The sequence below is a fragment of the Adiantum capillus-veneris genome, chromosome 1 (genome assembly GCF_014529385.1).
Source record: "Adiantum capillus-veneris isolate H3 chromosome 1, ASM1452938v2, whole genome shotgun sequence".
NCBI classification, from domain to species: domain Eukaryota; kingdom Viridiplantae; phylum Streptophyta; class Polypodiopsida; order Polypodiales; family Pteridaceae; genus Adiantum; species Adiantum capillus-veneris.
Window position 1 is genome coordinate 184,773,194 of NC_140931.1, and position 24,550 is coordinate 184,797,743.

General features: G+C 44.2%; 1 protein-coding gene across 2 annotated transcripts in view; it reads left to right on the top strand.

The window, feature by feature from the left end:
* The first annotated feature begins 6,423 nt into the window (after positions 1 to 6,423).
* Positions 6,424 to 24,550, top strand: part of LOC147466149 (uncharacterized) — a 103,961-nt gene continuing 85,834 nt past the window's right edge. The window contains exon 1 of one of the 2 annotated variants that reach the window (XM_086524411.1): positions 6,424 to 6,602. The gene's annotated coding sequence lies outside the window, so the exon portion shown is untranslated. The remainder of the gene's footprint in view (positions 6,603 to 24,550) is intronic. The other variant, XM_086524414.1, reaches the window with a different exon arrangement.

Sequence of the window (24,550 nt, forward strand, 5' to 3'; positions counted from 1 at the left end):
GTTGATAAGTGAGAGGAAACTTATGGATGAAAAATAGGAGAGTCATGATTTTGCCCTTTTTGCAATTATCATAGCGGCATTTATGAGGAGACGTGAGAGGTCCCTACATCTTTCAAGCTCGCTACATGTCCCTAAATTTATGAGGAGAAGTATATGTCCCTTACTACAAAAAATTATGAAGTGCATGTTGTCAACGCTAAATCACTAGATGCAAGGAATGACAAACTTATGCAATACTTTAGTGCTAATTCACAAATGTTTAGCTCTATGCGTTCTTATGTTTAATGAACTTCTTACATCCAGCACATTGATTTCTTATATTATATGGACTTCTTGATTAGCATGAACCTTGGTAGTGGATTTTTAGCACAATGCAAAATCTTGACCCAAATTGTGGTCTATATAACGTCACACGCTTGGTGTGCAAGGCATTTCACCAAACAATTTGAGAGGTAGAAACTATAGCCAAGGTTCTCATTCCTTGATATCTTTTATTCATGGTACACCGAGTTACAAGTTGAGCTTAAGCAAAGACTTTTCAATGAAATTTTCCATATTGCATGATAATTAATAACTCACAAGGCCAAATCATTGTGTATTCAGGCCTATACTTTGTGACCCCTAGCTTCCTGCATGAAGCAATGTGTGTTGCACTATCGCAAGTGCCTTCAATATTCTTGGAGTATATATTGGCCTGAAAGATATTGATGAAAACAAAACAAGTCCACTAACAAGCACAACCACTGTTTACCATGCGACAGTAAGGAATACCACGTAAAAGTTGTAGTTTTCTCTCCATTTTGTGCTTTTTGTTGTCCATTTTACCATATAGATCATGGATCAAGTTTTCCACATCTTGGAGACGTCCTTCACATTGAGCATGGAGTATAATACACATCCTTGTATGTTCCTATCTATTATGTCATTAGGCGGATACTTAATGTACGCCTTTTGAAACCATTAAGTTTTCTTGGCTGATTTTTAAGCAGAGCCATATTTTTGGTGTGTACCTTTTCAAGCTTGTTGAATTGTTTGTAAGCACAATAAAAAGAGAGGTGTATCTATGAAGCTTGCATATAAGTTTTGTTTGTGTTTTAACATTGAGATGAGTGTGTTGTTTACTCAATTTGAAAGGAGTGTGCCTTGTGAACAACATGATAGCACCGAGTGGTTTGCCATGATCACTCTGTTTTTGACGATTCCTTCATTCTCCAAGCTTAGAGGCTCCTGATGCTCACTTTTTTCTCGAAACCTTATGCATTATGTAGTTCCATACATGGATGCAAGAATGAGTAATTGTTGCATTCAATGCTTCCTTTTACAACTTATATAGAATATTTTTGTGCTTCTAATAGTTTTATTTGTAATATTTTTGTGGTTCTAATAGTTTTATCAATTAATTTTCTATTTGTTTTATCAAGAGTGTTAGGGTAAGCCCAACTTGAGGCACCAGATGTGAAATCCCTCTAACCACATAGGAAAAGATAAATGATGGCATGGTCCAATAGCAAGAGGATGCAACCCTGGTTACTAAGTGGCACGGGGTATTTAATGAAGTCGTCAACGCCCACGATCTGAATAAAACCCATGACCTGCCCGTTGAGAGGCGGATGCTCTAACCACGCGGGCGTGTAGGTTTTGACAACATCCAAGGAGAAACAAACCCTTATATGGCAGACACAAACGTGAAATAGTAAACTCGGCCGAAAAAAGAAAACTCGGACTAGCTAGATCTAACTGTGTATGATGTTTTTGAATTTTGAGCTTGCATGCGTGTCGTTGATCCCACAGCTTGGTCTTCATTAAAGACCCCGTGGTCTTTAGTGTTGAGGGGATGCAACCTCTCTAGAAAATAATTGTAAAGCACTAAGCCTACTTGAGAGGCTAATCTCTAATGAAGCATTTGCACTTTGAGTTCTATTGATTGTGTCTATACTCTACCCTAATGCTCTTGCACTTGGCATAGCCTAACCTTAATTTCCATCTCTCTAACCCTAACCCTAACACCATGGTTAAGCTAAGGCTCCATCCTCCATAGCCTTATGCAAAACCATTGGTGATTAGAGAACATGCTTTCAACAAGTGGTATCAGAGACGACGGTTTCACACCTACGCTTATTAACCTCTTCATTTGTTCGTCATTGTTAGCTTAATTTGTTGCACTTAACCTCGTACATGAATAATAAATTTCACTCCCTAATCATCAGTAAGGATATAAGCATGCTCCACTACCCATGGTGATCAAGTGAGAGGAAGTTAATTCAGTGTGTGTGTTTTTGCATAATTTTTTTCAATTAGACTTTGCATTTAGTGTCAGTTTTCATTATTTTGATCTTCAATTAATTTCTTTTGAGCTCAAATTGTTGCACCATTTGTGTGTGTGGGAGAAGCCTTTGTCGAGAGCAATCCATTGACCGTTCACTTGCTCTAATTGGGTTGTGTTAGTGTGATTGATTGCTCGATCATTTTTGCAATAAGTGCTTCTTCACTCTTTGGAATTTTTGCAGACTAACAACAAGTCAATTTTGTGTGTGTGTGTGTGTGTGTGTGTGGCTTTTGAGCTTTCAATGCTCACCTAAAGTTTTAAGTCTCATGAGCTCTTTCTCTGGAACTCATATTTTTAAAGTAGTGTGGGAGCCACTCTTAAATAAGACGAGTACCGCCGACCGCCTCTCTCTCTCTCTCTCTCTCTCTCTCCTTCGTCCCCCCTCTGAGCTCTCTCTCTCTCTCTCTTTTTCGCTCCCCCACTTTTGGCTTATAGCTTTCATCTCGCAGAACGTGACACGTGTAAAGAGTCACTCCCTCCGCCATATTATGATAGTACATTTTATCAAATTTGAGTCCGATTTGGCATTGTTTGCCCCTGTCACGACGATAGCCTTGGGTGCCAGAATTGGCCCACTACCTCGGCTCTAGCTTGGCGAGGTCAACACCATCACCCCGAGTGGCTATTCGCCATGGCTTTACCCAAACATCAGTGCTCAACCTCAGTGCCCTCGTCATCAATTATCAACTCAACCAGTGGCCCACGCTACCCCAACCGACCAATTTCCTCAACTCTGCCTCTGTTGCACTCAAAACTAGGCACCTTTTTGCTATGCTACACCGTCAATGGTTTGCTTCTCTTCACTGTTCGCGAAATAGACCTCTCCCCGAGCTATCAAACTACTTGAGCCTCTTGGCCTGCACAGAACGAGCATGTGTCTGTAAAGAACCCTCATTTGTTAGCGTCCACGTCCACGTCCCACCTCTGTCCTTCGACATCATCTTGATCACTGGTTGCTCGCCCACACTACCTTATGCCTGCAGCTAGAGTGCCTCACCAATTGGCTTCACCATAATCACACGTTGGCCCTTGGCATCCTCACCACTTGAAAAACACCTGCAACTCATCCCCTCGGTTGCAACGCCATCGACACCTGTAGCTTCGAGCCTCATTTTTAGCCCAAGTCAAATTGTAATCTCTATACTATCTATTAAGCACACAAGGATTCTCGTCCGCCACGCGGCAAAAGAAGAGCTGTTGCAAAGGGCTTGGCCGGAGGTAGGAAAACGGGCATGTAGGGAGCTGAACATGCAGTCATCATTGGATTCCGGTCCGCCACACAGCAAAAGAAGAGCCGCTGCAAAGGGCTTGCCCGAAGGGCGGAAGCGGAGTTGAAAAGGCAGGCATTTTGGTGAACGAGGTGAGAAGAGGAATGTAGGTGAGGGCACCAACTTGCAACCATTGGTTTTCCACTGCTACAGTTCACTAGGCGATGCCCCCCTCTTCCCCCTCTCTCATCACATGCACCAGTGAGCACAACAACTTAGGCAATGGAGTGCTCCATGCAAGCGAACAACAACGAGAGCATGGCATGGGACAACCTAACTTTAGTGTTCTGATGTAATTTCAGGCACAGACATTGCAGGATGCAAGGAACAGAGTTTGAGGTGTTGCGAATGGGAGTAGAGTTGGTGGAGGACAGATGCGAGAGAATTTCAAGGCAAGGAGTCTTGAATTGTGGGACCGATCCTGATGCACTCTTTATTCTCAGAATCAGTGTTGCTTTCAAATATACAGTCTGTGTTGTTTGATCTCCAGCTCCTTGCCCTGCACCCATTCATCCACCACAAGTCTCTGGAAGGTTATTGGGCTAGGGATTCGGGAATAGAAGCTTATTTCTGACTGTAGCTTTGTGAAGTAGCAGTACCACACATACGGCACCTCTCTCAAGCAAACCCTTCACAACTTGCAACTGGACCATCTCTTGCTTTCATCTTTGAAAAAAAATCAACCAACTAGAGCGGACCTGCTCCTTGCATCTCTCTCTCTCTCTCTCTCTCTCTAGCTTTGGCCAAAGCAACTACCTCCTCTATGTGCATGTGTGTGTGCACATGCCCACCGTGATGCGGTCGCTCTGAGCACCTCGCCCCATCGACACAAGCAAGAACACTCAACATGCCAGCTGGTCGCTCAACAAGAACAGGGACATGCCACCGGCTTGCAGCAGCTAGGGCGGAGGGGCGACAGAGACTGTCGAGCACTCAAGCAATGGAGAGAGAGAGAGAGAGAGAGAGAGAGAGAGAGAGAGAGAGAGAGAGAGAGAGAGAGAGAGAGAGAGTCATTTGTGGATGGTGACGACTCGACGAGCTTGACGACGGACCTTGCAAGAGAAAATTTATATTTTATTTATGTTCAATCATTTTATGAGAGGGAACAACAAATTTCACTCATTTTCAATAAAACATCTTCTCAGAGAGAGAGAGAGAGAGAGAGAGAGAGAGAGAGAGAGAGAGAGAGAGAGAGAGAGAGAGAGAGAGAGAGAGAGAGAGAGAGAGAGAGAGAGAGAGAGAGAGAGGAACAACAAGAAGAAGGAGGAGAAGTAGAAGGGAAGAGAAGTTTTAACATCGCATGAACAATCAAAATTGGGATAACCAATCATCCACGGTTGATAGAAAGGTTATTCGACATCAAACCTTACAAGGGGGTTTGAGAGAAGCAACTTTTATTCATTTTCGAGTTTCTTAAAGAAAAGAAAGAGGGAAAACATCTTTATGAGAGAGAGAGAGAGAGAGAGAGAGAGAGAGAGAGGGGGGGGGGGGGGAAGGAGGAGAAGAAGAAAAAGAAGAAGAAGGAAAGCAACAACAATCAAAATTGGGATAACCAATATTCCATAGTTGGTTGATTAAAAGGGTGTGTGTGTGTGTGTGTGTGTGTGTGTGTGAGAGAGAGAGAGAGAGAGAGAGAGAGAGAGAGAGAGAGAGAGAGAGAGAGAGAGAGAGAGAGAGGAAGAAGATGAAGAAGAAGGAGAAGGGAAGAGAAGAGAAGTTTTAGTATCGTAGGAACTAATCTATCTTCCACACTTGGTTGATAGAAACGGGATTCAATTTACTCTTTTCTTCACACATGTGACACTCACACACCCAAGACAAACAGATGTTTCAACATCATAGAAACAATCTAGAGAGAGAGACAGAGAGAGGAGAAACTTAAAGCATTATATGAGCAATCTCAAGATGCCCTTGAAACAAACCATTCGGGATACTTGAACTCAAAGCCTCATATGCGATGGAAAATGGAAAACAAATCTACCACACTTGCGATATAAAGAATCAACACATACAAGAACCCACCAGCTAGGAATCTCCTCCATGACACTACCTCCTTAATGGAATCATTTGCAAACAAATATGGCATGTTGAAGTAGGAACAATCCCAAGAAGCCTCAAAGATAGAGAGAGAAGGAGTTTGAGAGAGAGAGAGAGAGAGAGTAGAAGAAGAAGGCAAGCAAACATAAGTTTTAACATCCAGGGACATTCCAGAAAGGCCTCAAAAATGTATTTGATTAGTCTTGAACTCAAGTCATCGTGCCACGTTTTTCCTCTTTTTATTAACACAGTTACATACACACACCCGAGAAGAAGAGGATTTTAACATTGTAGGAAACTATCCCAAGAGACCTCAATCTATCCGATGAAAGTTGAACTCAAAACTTGTTATTGAAGAGGGAAATGGCATAACCAATCTACCACACTTGGGTGATAGAAATGTTATACCATTTTCCTCTTTTTATTAACACACTCAGACACCCACCCACACACCAGAGAAGAAGAGGAATTTAGAAACTACCCTCAGAGTTAGAGAGAGAGAGAGAGAGAGAGAGAGAGAGAGAGAGAGAGAGAGAGAGCTTGGGATGGGAGATGAGGTCAAGCCCCCCTTAGGGAGGATTCAGACTGCCTACAAGTGGTGAGCCCGTTGTCGCCTCTTCCACACTCAAACATTCACACAGCATGCAGAAGGTACATTTTCCGCAATGGCATCAACAGGTGGAAGGATGTCTTTTGAGTAGGCAACGTCAAATTTTCAGTGGCATTGAGCGATCGAACGCTGCGATCTACAGATTTTTGGTGTAGGCTGCATATTTTTTATGTGTGGCGTTGAGTGATCGAACTCTGTTCCCTGTTAGGAGTCAGGACGAATGAAACCATTCTCTGGGCGGGCAGTCTGAATTCCCCCTTACATACAATCACGTTCTTCGAAAACTGCAGATTAGAAGCGGCCTTCTAATTTGCTCAGCGCATCTTCGACTGCTCCTATGCACCGTCACCTCCATTGCCAAGTAAGCGTTTTGAGCAAAATCTCCCTCTCTCTCTCTCTCTCTCTCTCTCTCTCCGTCTTGCAGGGGCCGGTCAGTGTCCTTCGGCTGGGAGGCCCCATGCACTGTGGTGCTGGTCATCTCACGGACAAGGGCCAACATTGTGGTGGTGGTCTTCTAATTAATCCTGTTGCGCATCGCATAACACAAAGAGTGAGCCACTTCAACCTGCAGTGTGGCAACTGTCCCACCTCCTACTGTCGCCAATTCATCTTACTGCACATGTCATCATCCAGCCAAGGGCCTCGATGACTGTACGTACTACTTGGAGTCCACTTCCCGTGGAGATAGTCTACCCTACATTGACTTGCAGGCCTTGAAGGCCATCATACTCTAAAAATAGGTCGCTTGTGAATCGAATGGGTTTGGATGAAAGTGGAAAGTCAAAAGACATATGAGGGTGGAAAGGCAAAAGACATATGAAGGTGGAAAGACAAAAGACCTTTTGTGTCGATATAAAGAGATATTTCTCTTCTCCATTATTTTTTCTTTAGCGTTTTCTTCTCTTCAAAGTGTCTTTTCTCTCTCTTTCTCTCTCAATGTTGTATCAGTCCTTCCCAGTTACTACTGTTGCAAATCTACGTGCTTCGTCATTGCCAGTTGCTACGTGCTATAGACTAACGTATTATTTTTGTTGTTTTTAAGGGAATCTTTGAATTAGGAATATCTTTTATTTTTTTTGAAGCTACTAGGAATACCTATTAATTTTTTAGAGGGTTCTATTGGATATTGGTGAAAAATATCGTGCATTTAATTTTAAGCACATACATGGTGTACTTTGGGAGCAAGAATTATTGACAAGCTTGTCTTTTGAGATGTCATTTGTTGGATTCAAGTTATTTGAGATGTCATCTCATGGATTGTACTTATTGCATGGTTCTACCATCAGACCATTGTTGAAAAACATTGTGCATGGCAACACTTCGAATGACATATACGCCATGGGCTATTGGGAGGGTTCTGTTGGAGACTGCTGAAAAACATTTGTGGTCGGTAATGCTTTGAATGATATGTATGCCAAATGTGGTGTGAATTTGAAACTACAAGCTCTTTACAAGCTCCCGTAAGGCATGTTGTATCTTAGATTGCACTTATTGCAAGGTTCTAACAAGGCATTGGGATACATATAGATATTCATGATAATAGGTTATTTGAGGACATACACTCTAAAAACATTTTGGTCGTTATGTATACAGTGCACTTTCGCAAGAGATTGACATTGACATGTAATCCATATGTGGTGAAATTTTAAGATCACAAGTTCTTGACAAGCTTCTCATCTGGGTCCCGGGATGTTGCCTCTAGGCCTACACTTATTGAAGGGTATTTCCATTATTAGTAAGGCAAAGAAGCCTCCAATGAGTATAGAGACAAGGTTTTTCTTGAGTGATTCGAAGAGGGTATTTGCAATTGCAGGGGGAAGGGCGATGCTATATGTCGTGCTCGTGATTGACCCGTTGATTCACACTCTCAAGCTCCTTGTGTAGGTGTCAAAGGATCTCGTTTTTCTCATCTCTGAACTGCTGATTTGCATCCTTTGTAGTAGGTTCATCCGCCATCTTCAACGCTCGGATCTTCGCAAGAGCACGAAGTGCTACTGTTTTGCATTGATAGATCAGTGTAGTTTTGGTTCTTGTCAACTTATTACATGGTTCCATAGTATGCTCGGTGAAGCATACCTTGCACAACTATGCTTGATCACATAATACAGCAATCTAGTGTTGGTATGCACCTTCTCATGTTTATCCAACACATAGACCTTGCTAGGCTATGCCTTGATATTGTTTATGTTAAAGTTATGAAGCTCATATGAATGCGCTCAGTTTATAGCCTACTCAATAAGTTAGTCATCTTATGTATTTGACATAATTATTTGGGCTGGGTTGGGCAACTTTCTATGGAAACTATATAAGAGCCCCTGCGGCTATCACTTTGTATCCATCTTGTCAGAGTTATTCGGAGCAATTTATAACGGGAGGGCACCACGTGCCAACGGAAAAGAATAGATTGAACAGACTTTAGACGCTTCAAAACAATTGAATTGAAAGAGAAACACGGCACACGAGACATGGAGTGATGGAGTTCCACCCCAAGAGAGCACTTGTCTCAAACAATGGGGCCCCTTCCGGTATTTCTTTATATTGCTCGAATAGTGTATAACTCTGTGGCGCTGCTCTGCTTCTTCACACGGTAGAATACCAGAGAGAGAGAGAGAGAGAGAGAGAGAGAGAGAGAGAGAGAGAGAGAGAGAGAGAGAGAGAGAGAGAGAGAGCCCACACCACGTATTTATAGGCCATTGGCCTTTCAAAAGCAGTTTACATGAAAAGCATGCAATCTAAAAGCATCTGGGCCCAAAAGCTGCCAACGCAAAATCCGGAAATCCATACAAGTGCCACATCAGTAGCGTAAAATGCGGGCGTTCGTAAAGTTTGCCATGCCAGCATGTTAGCGTAAAATCCGTGTGTCCATAGAGCAGGCTGCCACGTCATTAGTTCTCTACATTGGGTCATTTGTGTGTATGAGGGCTTTATTTTTTGGCCCCATCGGACGGGGTCCCATAAGTTGGCTGGGGGTTAAGATTATCAATCCTAACCCATCTTGTTGTTTGTGTCACAAACTTATGACATGGCATGCTATAGGGTGTCCCAACTTATGGGCATCTGCCGACAGGGCCCTGGGTACACCTAGGAATAAGGAAAAATAAAGCGAAGGCTGGCTGCAGGAACTTCCGCGATTCATGCTGCTGACCGTACGGAATTTTTGTAAAACGCGCTAGGCTGCTGATGTTGTGGTCGTACGGATTTTTGTAATTTGCGCTAGTTGAAGTTGAATGCAAGCTTTTGGGACATTATGCTTTTGAGTTTGAAAGCTTTTTATGTAACTGTTTTTCTAGGCCTACAACCTTTAAATAAATCCTTTGGGTCTTCTCTGGCTCAGTGTGCGTTGACGAGCCGGTGAGCAGAGACGACCCAAGGGCATTTGTAACAAACTGTTGACGTGTCAAAGCCCTGAAGAATGGAGTTAACTTGCAGATGTCGGTCGAGGGGCCTAAACCCTAAGAAGAACAAGTAGCAGAAGAAGAAGAAGTCCTACCAACTTATGGGGACCCCGTCCGATGGGGCCCCAAGTGACATAAAGGATTAAAATAAAGCAGGACACACACACAGGAAAGACTGATGACGTGGCGGATTTTCGCGTTTTGCGCTGGCTGATGACGTGGCAGGCTGTACGGATTTCCGTGATTTACGTTGGCAGCTTTTTGGCTTTGCTTTTGGGCTAGATGCTTTTGAGTTCGAAGGCTTTTTACTGTAAACTGCTTTTGGAACCTAGGGTCTTTAAATATGAGGTTAGGGCTCATTCTCTGGCATGTTTCTTGGAGAAGGTGCAGAGTTTGGAGTACCGGCTTGTACTGTGTTGATGCAATATAAAGAAATACCGAAAGGGGCGCCAAGGTTTGGGGCCAATACTCTCTGGGGTGGAATTCCGCCACTCCGTGTCCCGTGTCGTCTCTCTCTATTAGGTGCAGCGGAATGAATGTTTGCGCTTTGCTCAAGATGAGTGCTCCGAACTGTGCTCAAGGTTCCTTTTGCTCTTATGGAAGGGAGAGCCTTCCGTTCTTAATGAGAGAATGCTATGATCACAAACAAAGTGAATGGACACTGTGCGTGCAAGTGTATGAGATTGAGAGATAGAGAGAGAAGAGAGATACGACACCAGAGGCGTTGTAAAACCCTCCTCCGAAGGCTTCACTCTCGTCGGTGAGAGTGGTCTACTTATGATTGCACAAACTGGTACAAACTGAATGCATGTGATTGATGCAAGTCTAGGCTATGTCGATGACGACGACACCGTCCTAAGGGCTGAAATCTGCAATCTTGTATTTACTGTCCAAAAACTCTATGGGTTGAAATCTGCGACTAGTCCAAAACACTGATTCTGGGATTGTTTCTGTAGGTCTTTGACACTGAAAATCTGCACTTCCTTAGGGTTGAAACTGCAGGGTCTTAAGGGCTGAAACTGATGGTCCTTTTGGGCTGAATCTACCACTCTCTTAGGGCTGAATTTGCAGGTTCTTCATGGCTGAAAAAAACGCTGCATGCTGAGGTTGTACCTGCTGAAAACGCTAGGCCATAACTGGATGGCGATGGTGGCTTTTACTAACGCTAGGGCTGAGACATTCTTGCGGTGAAGATCTGATGCAAAACGCTAAGCCTGTGGTCTGCTGTCGCCAGAATCTGCAAAGGCAAATTGCTTGCTGATTTGGTGATGAAAATGCTAGGTGATGGCTTTGCTCCAAAAACGCTAGGTCTCCTTTGGGGGGGTTCTGCTGAGAAGGTGCCTGTTGAACGTGGAGCTCCTGCTGCCTCTTCTGCCATTTTGTGCTAGTCTAGGTTTGCTTATATACAAACTTAGTCAATTTGCCCTACCTACTTTCCAACAAAAGTCACTTAAAAATAATAAGTGAAAAATGTCAAAAATAGGTAAAGTAGGCTAAATTTACTGGAAAATTCCCCTGAAGGATTCTGATGAATTCTGGTGGGAATGCTTATGATCATGCTGTGTGCAACTAGAGGATATGCATCTACACCAAGTGACTGGGCATGCACGATCTATGAATAGACTCACAAACGTGTCAGATCACTTCTAATTTAGACTAACTGGACTGACGGAACCCTGTTATGTTGTAGCTTGTCCATGGACACATAGGGTTGGATGTGTCACGTGACATCCCCTCCTTTTCAAAGTGAGGTACTGGTACCGAACTGTATGGCGTCGAGGGAGATCTCCAATAGCATACGTAATCCTGGAAGGGACTCTTCGCCGGCCCACTCTGGTGTGTGGGTTGTGCGGTACTTGAACTTCATAAAGGTCTGCAACGCTTGCTTCTTTGGGCCGCGCCGAAAGCGACACAAAGTTTCCTGTGGCTCCTTTGATGCTTCAACTTCGTCTAGAGACCTGGTTCTTTCTTCTTCAAGAATCTCCATGGTTGAAAATTCCTGAAACCATTTCCAACACAAAACCATGAACATACCCATTCCATGTAAAGTGAGTGGAAAAGATCTTGTCTTCCTAAAAGACTATGCATGCAATGTAGATGAACCAATAGACGGAGTGCCAAACCGTTCACGACACACACACAAACAATGAGATTGAATCTTTCTCTTATGATCTAGAGCAATCAACTGTGGCAATTCACAACGGAAATGCCCATGCTTGGTGCTCATACTGTCATGTGCTCTTTCTTCAAAAGTGTTGTGCCAAGGAAGAGACATGGAATGTGACTTCCTTGAATGTATACTTTTCAGCTTTTCATGAACAATCCACATACATTCGTGCTCATTCATGAGCGAAACGTGCTCAACGTACAATATGTCATGCCTAACAAAAGGGATCACATAAAGACGCTGACTAAAATACGGGAAACGATCATGAATGAAACACTCGAACAATGCGTGCGTATCAATCATGCGAACACATAATACTTCCTGTAATAGTTCTTTGGACCTAGGCTCGAGAGCCAAGATCGGTTCTTCCTGAAGGGGTTCTTTGGACCTAGGCTCGAGAGCCAAGGTCGATCCTTCGTGATTGATCGAATCTGCAACGAGGTTAGCTTCGCTAGAAAAAGTATCCACTAACATATCATCTTTCTTGTGAACAATCACATCTTCTTCATGCAACTCATCATGTGTGTGAGAAATCACATCTTGATCATGCAAATCATCATGCTTGTGAGAAATCACATCTTGATCATGCAAATCATGATGCTCATCATTATCATTCAAATCATCATGCTTCTCACAATCATGCAAATCCTGTGTGTCATGTTTTGGAGAAGAAGAGACTGAGAGAGTCTCCTTCTCCTGAATCTTTTCAATCTTGTCTTGCATATTAGCAATGAGAGAGGGAGAATGAACAATGTCCTTGTCACCAGGAGGTGTATTTTTCCTGTTGCCTTCCGTAAATAAGTATCAGATATATTTATTTTATTTTTACTTGTTTGTCCCAAAACCCTTGAAAAGGTGCAAGTGGACATTGCATGGCCAGTGTGAAACGGCTGCAGCCAAATGGGTTTCTCACATCGGGGATCTAGGTCGGTCAGACAGGGACTGCCTGGGCCAGTTAGCACTGAATTCTGATGATTATGGAAGCTCGTGTGCGCCAAACTGGAATTTGGGCCACTCGTCAAGTCACTGCAACTTTATAAGTTGAAAGGGGCTAGTAAATTAACCCACATTGTAGATGTTGGTCAAATGGTAGTCTTCAATGATGGTCAGGAGCCCGATAGGGACGCCATGGAAGCATCTCCTAAAATTTAGGGAACTGCTATTTTTGACCGGAAAATGTGTTCGCGTCATTAGCTCTGGAATGACAAGGGGAACATTTTATTGCTCTGCTGCCAAGTCAACTGACGCACCAGTTGAGATATTTTTAGCAGGGAAAGCCCAAACTCGGAAACTGGGCGACGTGTCAGCCTGTGAGCGATTCTGCCACACTGGGAGGCAAAAACGAGCTGCATATCAACAAAGGGGGCGCCATTTTCAGTCTCAGGTGGATTGTAGCAGGTACAGAAGCTATGGAATGCTTACCTTGCCCTCTATGCACAGTATGGTGACGGGAGTGATGCCCCGCACGCTACATACTGCTCTCTTTCTCCCCTACGTACAGTATGTTATGCCCCACTAGTGGGCTTCTCATTTGACCTATGTACAGTTCTGGGGGTTTATGCGCGTTTGCCAAGGCAAGAGCCTTCTGAACAGGAACCGGATTAGCTAATTGCTAATCCCCCATAGGTACGCACAGTTCTATCACGAAAGATTGCGAGTTTGGAGAGTTTTCTCGCGTGAAAACTCGTCCAATTCATAGGGGAACTGTCCCATTGCGTGCGGGAGCCCTTGGGACACGCGTAGGCGTGTTCGCTCCGCTAAAAACGATCCGAAACAGGGAATTACAGCCTGCTGTGTTTTTCTGCAGGTTTAGGGTTTCGCACCTAAACTGCAAGGGAACATCGGGGGAGCCTCGTGAGAGCCTTGGGATGCGTGTACAGGCTTTTGGGCTCCCGGCAGTGAAAAACAGAGAATTACAGCCTGCTGAATTTCTGTGACAGCTCACCAGAAAGCTTCCAGATATCGAGGGAATCCGTCCTAGACAAGTGTTTTTGACCTAGAGGGGTTTTTGCGCCGTTATGCTGTCGAAATCCGGTCGAAAACCTGCGTTTTCAGCCCTCGCCAGGTTTGGACAGCTTTGTGAAAGCTTGTGCTAAGTGGTCGGATCGTCTACCTTAATTTGAATAAAGAAATACCGAAAGGGGCGCCAGTCTTTGGGGCCTACAGGGTGTCGGTCTCGTGTGCGCAGTGACATTCTAGTCGCTGGACGTAACTGTGTTCTCTTCCCTTCTCAGTGCTCTGTGTAAAGTTAACACCGCCCTCTACGTTGTACGGGCCGGTTATAGTCCTCTCCACGAATGACAATGGGAGAATCACTTTTGGCATAGAGAGTGAAAGTGTTAGCCTCCCAATCAATGAGAGGGTTAATATCACGAAACCATTGAATGCCCAAAATCATATCACATCCTGAGAGAGGAGAGACAAAAAATCTTCTACTGAAGGCAGCTTGTTGAATTGTAAACAACACACCAAGACACTCCTGCGTGATGAGAGAGTCCATACCGGGAACAAAGCCAGAGACTTCGAGAGGAGATTTTTGACTAACTTCTAGGCGGGCTCTCTCAACAAGAGAGGGACTGATCACATCATGCATACTACCTACCTGGGTCAAACAATATGACAAAACGCTGCCCCGACACCTGACCTTAACATTTAATGAGAGAATCATCAATGGGAGGGTCAAGAGAAACTTGGGGCACACTCGTGTTATCAGTAATTGCATTGACAGAGGAAGTGGGTTCTGTGGATTCTTTAGATTCATTCGATTCAAGCTTAGGACATGTTCTTTTTATGTGACCCTTAATGTGACAATGAAAACAACGACCTTCCTTAGAATAAGTGCTTTGCTCTCCTGACGTGATGTATCCTTCTACAATTCCTTGTGCTACCTTTTCATATGGAGTAAGCTTAGGTTTAGCAATTGTGTTAGCCTTACCCTTAGGTTCAGTGGAAGAATTCTTTTCTGAGAGACTGTTGGAAGAGTGGTTAGAAGAGTTACCGTTCTTACTGTTCTTACCGTTCTGAGGGTTCTGAGAAGTCTGCGAGGTACTTGTGAAAGTCTTGTTCTCCTTAGGCTTTCCCTTGTTGTGCTTCATCTCTTGTGCGAGAGCAATCGCTACCGCTTTGTTGAGATCGATTGGGTCGAAGACTTCTACATCAAACTTGATATAGTTGTTTAACCCAAAAAGGAATACCTCTTTGCGTTCATCATCCGACTTGCGTAATTGGGTACCTAGCTGCAAAACACGATTAGAAAAAGACATAACCGGCATACCATTTTGCTTGAGAGCGCGCCAATCATCCTTCAATCATGCAAGGTACTGAGGTAGCATAAACCACGCCTTGAGCTTGTCTTGGAAATCAGCCCAATTGAAGGAAAGGGGCGTGAATTCGTCGGCTTCCTCTAGGTGCGCGGCTAGCTGTGTCTCTTGCTATGCGTGGTACCAATTGATGGCATCATCGGCAAGGTACATGGCTGCCGTCAAAACTTTGCTATTTCCTGTCTTGTTAGTTGTCGCAAAATAAACATTAAATTGATGCAACCAAGAATGAATAACCGTAGCATCCATCTTACCATCATACTTATTGAAAGTCAACTTCTCTGTGACTGGATTGTTGGAATCCGCATCGTGGCTTGCGCCACTTAAGGAAATCCCACGATCTTTGGCTGGTTCGGACTTTGAGGTAAGTACTTGTCGAACCAATTCTTGAGTGCGTAGTTCTCTTTGAGGAAATCCCACGATCTTTGGCTGGTTCGGACTTTGAGGTAAGTACTTGTCGAACCAATTCTTGAGTACGTAGTTCTCTTTGAGCTTCACGCTCGACCTCTAAGGCCACTCTTTGAGCTTCACGCTCGGCCTCCAAGGCCACTCTTTGAGTTTCACGCTTGGCCTTTCTTTGTGCTTTTCTTTCGTTTCGTTCATCGCGCTCGCGTTCTAAAGCAATGCGAGAGGCTTCTTGTTGGATGGCAATACTTTCGTTTCTTTCTTCGCGCTCGTGGTCCTTGGCTTCTTGTTGTTTTGCTTTTCTTGCTAGTTGTGCCAACGCAACTCGATTCGTTTTTTGTTGTTGTGCCATCATCTCCATCATCGACTTGACCATCTCCTCCATAGAATTTGGTACAACTCATGGCGTAGATGGGGAAGGGGGAGGATCGGGAAAGCCTCCTGGTGGGAAAAGTTCTTCGCCACTCCCATGCTCATCACTTGTATGCGAAGTATCCATTCCGCTTCGGATGAGGACCATGCACTATGATCTTTGGTTCTTAAGTTCACAAGGAACTCGAGTTCTTGTGGGTCTTGGGTTCTTGGGTTCTTGAGGGTCTTGAGGTTCTTGAGGTTTTCTTTCGCTTGCAAACCGTGTTTGAGAAGGATCTTCTCTTTACCCGAGTTCTTCTCTTTTCCGCGGGCACACCCCTTGGCGGCCTTGCGCTCACACCAAGGTTGCTTTTTTCCACCTCACGTCGATTGGCCTGCCGCTAAGTGCATGGTCCGCTCTCAATGAGTGAAAAGAGACACAAGGGGAGGCTGGACAAGCCCTTCTTTCCTGGGATTCCTGTCACTCTTCGAAAACACGATTAGGAATCGACACGCCCAAGCGAACTTGGGTTTGTGCGACCTCAACAAGCAAAAAAAATTCTTGTGATTCTTGTGGTTCTTTCCTTGAGGGATACAGAACATTGCCAAAGCTCTGATACCAATGTTAGGTGTAGCGGAATGAATGTTTGCGCTTTGCTCAAGATGAGTGCTCCGAACTGTGCTCAAGGTTCCTTTTGTTCTTATGGAAGGGAGAGCCTTCCGTTCTTAATGAGAGAATGCTATGATCACAAACAAAGTGAATGGACACTGTGTGTGTAAGTGTATGAGACCGAGAGATAAGAGAGAGAAGAGAGATATGACACGAGACGTTGTAAAACCCTCCTCCGAAGGCCCCACTCTCGTCAGCGAGAGTGGTCTACTTATGATTGCACAAACTGGTACAATTTGAATGCATGTGACTGATGCAAGTCTAGGCTATGTCGATGATGAAGACGGGGATGATGACACCGTCCTAAGGGCTGAAATCTGCAATCTTGTATCTGCTGTCCAAAAACGCTGTGGGCTCAAATTTGCGACTAGTCCAAAAACGCTAATTTTGGGACTGTTTCTGTAGGTCTTTGACGCTAAAAATCTGCACTTCCTTAGGGCTGAAACTGCAGGGTCTTAAGGGCTGAAACTGATGGTCCTTTCGGGCTGAATCTGCTACTCTCTTAGGGATGAATTCGCAGGTTCTTCATGGCTGAAAAACGCTGCATGCTGAGATTGTACCTGCTGAAAACGCTAGGCCAGAATTGGATGTTGATGGTGGCTTTTACTAACGCTAGGGCTGAGACATTCTTGCGGTGAAGATCTGATGCAAAACGCTAAGCCTGTGGTATGTTGTCGTCGAAATCTGCAAAGGCAAATCGCCGGCTGACCCAGCGATGAAAACGCTAGGTGATGGCTCTGCTCCAAAAACGCTAGGTCTCCTGGGGGGGGGGGGGGGGGTCTGCTGAGAAGGTGCCTGTTGAGCGTGGAGCTCTTGCTGGCTCTTCTACCATTTTGTGCTAGTCTAGGTTTGCTTATATACAAACTTACTCAATTTGCCCTACCTACTTTCCAACAAAAGTCACCTAAAAATAATAAGTGAAAAATGTCAAAAATAGGTAAAATAGTCTAAATGCATTGGAAAATTCCCCACGAATAGACTCACAAAAGTGTCAGATCACTTCTAATCTAGATTGACTGGACTGACGGAACCCTGTTATACTGTAGCTTGTCCACGGACATATAGGGTTGGATGTGTCACGTGACACTCTCTTTCAGTTCAGTTGTTATTGAAGTGCTAAAAGTCTGTTTAGTCTGTTCTTTTCTATTCGCACGTGGTGCCCGTCTTGTGACAGTGGTATCAGAGCATCAGGCGTGTCCTTTTCTGAAAGCATATCGGTCCTATAAAAGAGCAGACAGCTTTTGGAATTTTATTTGAGGTATTTTTGCCCTTTAACCCGGACTTATTAGCCACTCCCACCCTTACTTCATCGCACATCGGGCGCACTCCCGTCTTCACCACTCATGTCTTACAGGGCATAAGCCAATTAAGATCACTTGCAAGAGAAGGATCCAAATTTGTTTCAAGTCACTGTTTTTCTCAGAAGCAGTGCCATGCAGATGTTGATGTCTACAGCTACCAAGCAGCATACTCCAAGTACTTGGCAAGCTTTCAAGGAAATTTTTTTTTTGCTCGAAGTTATATGGTTTCTGACATCTTCCTTCGGAGTGCAGCTTCTGGCAGAGTGGGGTATCCTGAAATGCTTGCCATTGAAACCCTAGCAGATTATAACTCGAAGTTTCTCGACATCTCCCAGTAGATGTCTCTTCACGAGCAGATGACCTTGGAGGTCTGGTGCGATTGTTATGTCTTGGGACTACCATCGCCGCCAGACGAACACTGTCTGTCCAAGAGCTGACGAACCATGCTGTGGTTGTCTACGACCTTATGGAAGGAACCTAACCCTAATTTTTGATGCAGGTTTCAGGATGGAAAGTCAGTCGACTTTTCGAGCTCGACTGATGTCGAGATTGCTTTTTAAGTTTCAAATCTATTTGAGAACTTGTTTGGTGATCCTGTTTGGAATCTGTTTGAAATGGATGCTATCTGTTTTAAACCTGTCTTGGTGCCGATTTGAATTGTTTGACTCTGGTTTGATTCTGGTTTCAATGATTGGTGATTTTACTCCCGAGTGGAGTAATGAGAAATTATGTTTTGAGACTGCTTGTTCATACTCATGGCCCGGACCCTTGTGGTTATTTGCGGGGGGGGGGGGAGGGGGGTATTGAATGATTGAAAAGTGCTGTTTTTTTTTTACTCATGGCCCGGATCCTTGTGGTTATTTACGGGGGGAGTATTGTTGTTGTGACTCCCGGCCCGGACCTGGATGGTTATGCGGGAGGAGTATTAAGAAGTCTGAGCAGTGGTTACTCTCAGCACCTCCAAACGACGCAGGCTACGGTCTGGGGGGCGTTTGGTTGTAAAAGGCCTCTATATCTCGAGGATCGGACCTTTTTAGGTTATGCGGGAGGAGTGATGAGGGAGTCATTGAATATCTCCCGGCTCGGACCTTATTAGGTTATGCGGGAGGAGTGTTCATCGGCAACTTTATGTTTCTATGTCTTGTAACATGCATATGTGAGCATTTGTGCTGCATTGTGATGTGCCAACTACTGAATATACCTGATTGGATGAGATTGCCTGGGTATGTAATTTTAGTGCATCAAGACACCCATGGAAGATCAGTACGGTCTGGGTGTGATGGCTAATTTTACTACGCCGGATTATCAAGAGTTCCGATCTGGACGAAAGGAGAAGCTAACTCCTTGATCAAAACAGTCGAAAGGAGAAGCTAACTCCTTGATCAAAAGAGCAGAAAGGAGAAGCTAACTTCTTAATAAAAAGAGCAAACTGATTGTCCCTCATAAATTTTTTTAGCTAACTTGAGTTGTTTTGCAGATATGCTACAATCGCGGACGATTACTCTCTTTCAAGAAGGGGAGATGTAACAAACTGTTGACGTGTCTTGCAGATGTCGGCCGAGGGGCCTAAACCCTAAGAAGAACAAGTAGCAGAAGAAGAAGAAGTCCTACCAACTTATGGGACCCCGTCCGATGGGGCCCCAAGTGACATAAAGGATTAAAATAAAGCAGGACCCACACACACAAGAAAGACTGATGACGTGGTGGATTTCCGCGTTTTGTGTTGGCTGATGACGTGGCAGGCTGTACGGATTTCCGTGATTTACGATGGCAGCTTTTTGGCTTTGCTTTTGGGCCAGATGCTTTTGAGTTTGAAGGCTTTTTACTGTAAACTGCTTTTGGGGCCTAGGGCCTTTAAATATGAGGTTAGGGCTCATTCTCTGGCATGTTTCTTGGAGAAGGTGCAAAGTCTGGAGTGCCGGCTTGTATTGTGTTGATGCAATATAAAGAAATACCGAAAGGGGCGCCAAGGTTTGGGGCCAATACTCTCAGTGGTAGAATTCCGCCACTTCGTGTCGCGTGTCGTCTCTCTCTTTCAGTTCAGTTGTTATTGAAGTGCTAAAAGTCTGTTCTTTTCTATTGGCACGTGGTGCCCGTCTTGTGACAGCATCTGTACTTTACTCAATTATTAATACAAAAAGAAATACCGAAAGGGGCACAGGTCTTTGGGGCCAATCTCTCTAGGCACAAAACTACGCCGGGGCATGTCGACTCAATTGAAATTGTGAAGTGTTTAAAGTGAATCCCTCTCTCGTGTCTCGACAGATTCCAGACTTGGGGTGTCCAAGTTTGCTACAATTGTATTAGAGCTTATTTCTCTTCTATTGGGAAATCCGATCCCTTTTCTCGGGACACACATGGATTCATGCAGAAATCAGACGACTCCTCTTGCCACCTCGAGAACGGGAGGGAATACGGAGAATTCGAATAGATTAGCAGATCACGAGTGCGGGCCACCTTGGCCTACACAATATTAGCTTATGGAGATGCAACGTCAATAGCAGGTTGACGAGTGCGCAAAGCAGATGCTCCAATTTGAAAAGGATCCACACTATGCTTAATTTTTGACCCGGCACCCGATTGATGAAGTGCATAGACATTGGCAGAAAGCCATTGATTCACCCATAAAACCGGCCCTCAAGAAACCTCCTACCCCAAGGATGTTTACTGAGGAAGAACTTAATGACGTCGTTGAAAGACGAATCAACCAACTTTTGGAAGCAAAGAAGCTATCGAAGTAACAATTGAAAGAGCGGAACAAGGGGACTGACTACCCCGGTTATTTGGGCCGTCAATCTTCTTTTGCAAATGCTCAAAAACAGAAGAAGCATGTACGTTTCGAAGGACTACCTAGTTCTTCTTCTTCTTCTGACAGTTCGGATAGCTCTTCCTCTTCCAATTCAAGCGAGGAGGACAGAAAAGGCAAAAAGCGAAGGAAGAATCAAAGTTTTGGAAAGAACAAGAAGAAGGCAAAGAAGAGCAGATCCTGACCCATTTGTGACAGTTCTATTGAGGATTCATCCTTCTTTGACAGTTCGGACTTCCATGATCACATGTTCTATGCAAAGAAGAAACACTTCTATAGAGCCAATCAATATGATTTTCTCGAGGACAAGGGCAAAAAGACCTAGGAATTTGAGGAAGGTGGTTGGTTAGTAAAGTTTGAATCCTATTCAGGATTCCGAGATGCTCCCAAGGCTTTAGCCTTTACTCAGCAGTTTGACATAGCATTCTTTGCAGGGCGCTATTCAGAGCACTCAAAAATCAGGAGGATAGCCTCATTCTTAAAAGGAAATGCCCGAACATGGTAGTCCACTCTTCTTTTACGGAAAGAAGCCCCTACTTAGTGGTTAAAATTCAAACGGCTCTTTATTTCTTCTTGGCTGACTCAAGAGTACGAACGCGATGTGATGACCACTTGGAATCATCTTTGGATGACCAAGGCTGACACTTTGGATGCTTATTGTGAGAGGTTTTGGGATGCTTTTCTACCGGCCTCTTCTTTCAAGAGGTCACTTTTAAGCAGCAAATCGAGTTGTTTTGCTGTGGACTTCCCAAAGAGGTCCGAGATAACTGCCTTGAGCAGAAGTTCGAGTCCATACAACAATTGATGGGACATGCTAAGCGGGGATTTGCTATGCATTCGGGTAACTTGACTTACCTCACTGACCAAGTTTCGATCCCAAGGAGTGGACATAACTCAACAAATGACAATAGAAGAAAGAGGAAGTTCCGGAGGAAAAAGGATGCACGACCCCGAATGACCGAGGAACAGAGAACAAATTATCTCAAAGAGGGGAAGTGCTTTGACTGTGGGGAAAAAGGACACATCTGTGCAAGGTGCCCCAAAAAGGCACAGCGAGGACAGCTAGAAGATAAGCCGGAGAGCGCTAGAGCAGCGGAAGAACGTGGCAGAAAAGGAAAGATGAAAGCAGGATTGGTACTAGATTGTATGGGGACCGACCCGAATAAGCTGGATAAAAGCGCAGAACTTTGCCGAGCATGGGGTGTAACAGACTTGGACACTCCAAGTCGAGAATCTACCTTGACACCACAAATAATCACTTTAAAACAGTTGACAGTTCACAATTGATTGGACACTGGCCCGGTGGAGTTCCGTGCCTCGAGATATTGGCCCCAAAGACTAGTGCCCCTTTCGGTATTTCTTTTTGTATTAATCTGCAACTCAAAGTACAAGCGAGTAGCCGGGACTCACTCTCAGACTCTGCGTCTAGATGCTCTGAGAAGTGAGAGGCCAATCTACTTATTTAAAGAGTTTACAAGGGATGCTAAAAGCAGAGCCCCAAAAGCTTTAAAATCAAAAACACTTTAAAAATAAATCTCTCTCTCTCTCTCTCTCTCTCTCTCTCTCTCTCTCTCTCTCTCTCTCTCTCGCTCGCTTGTAAAATAAAAAGCAAAAGAGCTTCTCTCTCTCTCTCTCTCTCTCTCTCTCTCTCTCTCTCTCTCTCTCTAATTTGCGTAGGCTGAAAAACAGAACTGCGTAGCCAAAATCAGCCAGAAAAGCAACTGCTGTACGCAGCTGCCACGTCAGCATCTCCGCAATGTGCGCCGCAAACTCCGGGTATCCCATGCTAGCATTTTACCAAGCTCTCCGTGGGGCTGTTTTCAGCAGCAGGCAGCCATGTCATCATTTCTGCATCCTTTGCCAGAGGGGGTGTGTGTACTAGGCAGCCACGTCAGAGTTGTGACATACCCCCCTCTTGAAAGCATTGTAATCGCCCTCGATTACGCCTGCAAAACAGACAGAAGCCATAAACTGTCCTAGCAGACACTGACTGTTAGTACCGACGCACTAGGAACACACATCTAGCACATGTACCAATCGAGTCACATCACACGACATCACAGGACATCACTTGACATCACATGGACAAATCACATTCAACATTTATTCGGATCTTAGACCATGATTTATTGGCAATGCAATTAGCAACCGCATCTAGATCCACTCAGGACCTCATAGATGCCCGATTGACTAATCCCTATTGCAACCATGTCTATCGAGATCATTCGGACCAAAATGCTGCAGTCATTTCGTCTATCATTTTCTGCACTTAAACAAGTCAAGAACAAATCAGTTTCAAATTTTCCGGATCCATTTCATAAAGTCATACAACAGAATACTGTCAGCTCTCAGTATCCCTGAAGCTCAAAGAGACATTAGCATTAGTGACTCTAGTATTCAAAAATCGAGGCATCTTTTGACAAAGGAGCGGAGTAACTCCCCTCTTGTGCAACCCACTGCACTAGATCTCCGGCCAAGCTGAATTCTGGGTTCCATTTGGAGTAGTCTATGCTAAACCAAAAGCTTCAAGGTAAAGGTTCACAATCTGAGGAGTATCTGCTAGGTCCTCCTCCTCCATCCACTTCGCATCCAATGCAAGATAGTTCTTGAATTTAACCAAGCTTCAAGTGTCATAAGGTAGAATGTAATTTATTTAAAATCTCTTTTTTTTGTTTAAAAAATCCAAGCTAATCACCGATTAGGAATATTTAATGGTTGGCAGATCACGATGCAACACATGTGCTCACATATGCGTGTTACAAGATACAACAAACGCTGCTGCTGAGCACTCCTTTCAGGAAGACGGTCTTAGGCATGAAGCTACTTAACGACTACCTCCTCACTCCATTGCGAATAACCTAAAAAGGTCCGGTCCATGAGCTTAGAGGACTGATATAACCAAACGCTCCCAAGACCACAACCTGTGTCGCTTGGAGGTTTCGAGCATACAACTAAACGCTCCTTAGACACCCGATCTGCGTCGTTCAGAGGTTTTCAACATACAACTAAACGTCCCCCAAACTCCTGGCCTCCGTTGTGCAAAGGCTCACAACAAACATGAACAATACTCCCAGGAGTAAATTACAAATCATTGAAACGAGTAGCAAACAAGAATCAAATAATTCTCAAATCGGCACCAAGACAGGTTTAAAACACATAAATTCTTCTCAAACAAATTCCAAACAATACTTTCTCAAACAAAGCTCAAAAAGCATCTAAATACAAAGCAATTAGAAAATTCATTTAGGGTTTCGTCTAGTCTGTCGAATTTAAGGACGATTGGCTTGTCCTTATGTATCAAGGTGATCATATGGTTTCGGAGTGTCGCATCATTCTTGTCGTGCCAAGGCATGCCTAAGAGAGTATCACAATTGCCAAACTTCATGATGTGAAAATCTGCTTTTCCATGGTATCCTTGGATGGTTGTACCAATGAGAGGTATCACCTTCTGAGTTTGCCCAGTGGCTAGCTCGGCTTCAAGTTCTCCACCTTGGGAATCGTAGTCAAAGTCCATCTGCTTGAGAAAGTCCGGATGGATGAAATTCTTGGTAGCTCCTGTGCCCAAGAAGATAAAGGCTTTCAAGCTGTTGATTTTTTTATAAGCTCTACACATTTTATTAGAACTTTTGAGATTAATGCCTTAAATATCAGGTATAAGTATAATTGCAGGTCTAACTCTCTTAAGCGGAGTAGTCCTGCGGGTGTATCTACCCTTGTAGGTGGAGGTTGCTCTGTTGTCTTTGAGGACATGAAATGTAATTATTCCCAGTCTGAAAACATTCAAAGCATTGGCCTTCTTGTAAGAGGGTTTCTTGTTGATGCTGTGTCAAACGAGGCCTTTGAGGTTGACTTTCACGAGATTCCCAGGGGTTTGTTCGTTGTTACTGAAAGTTT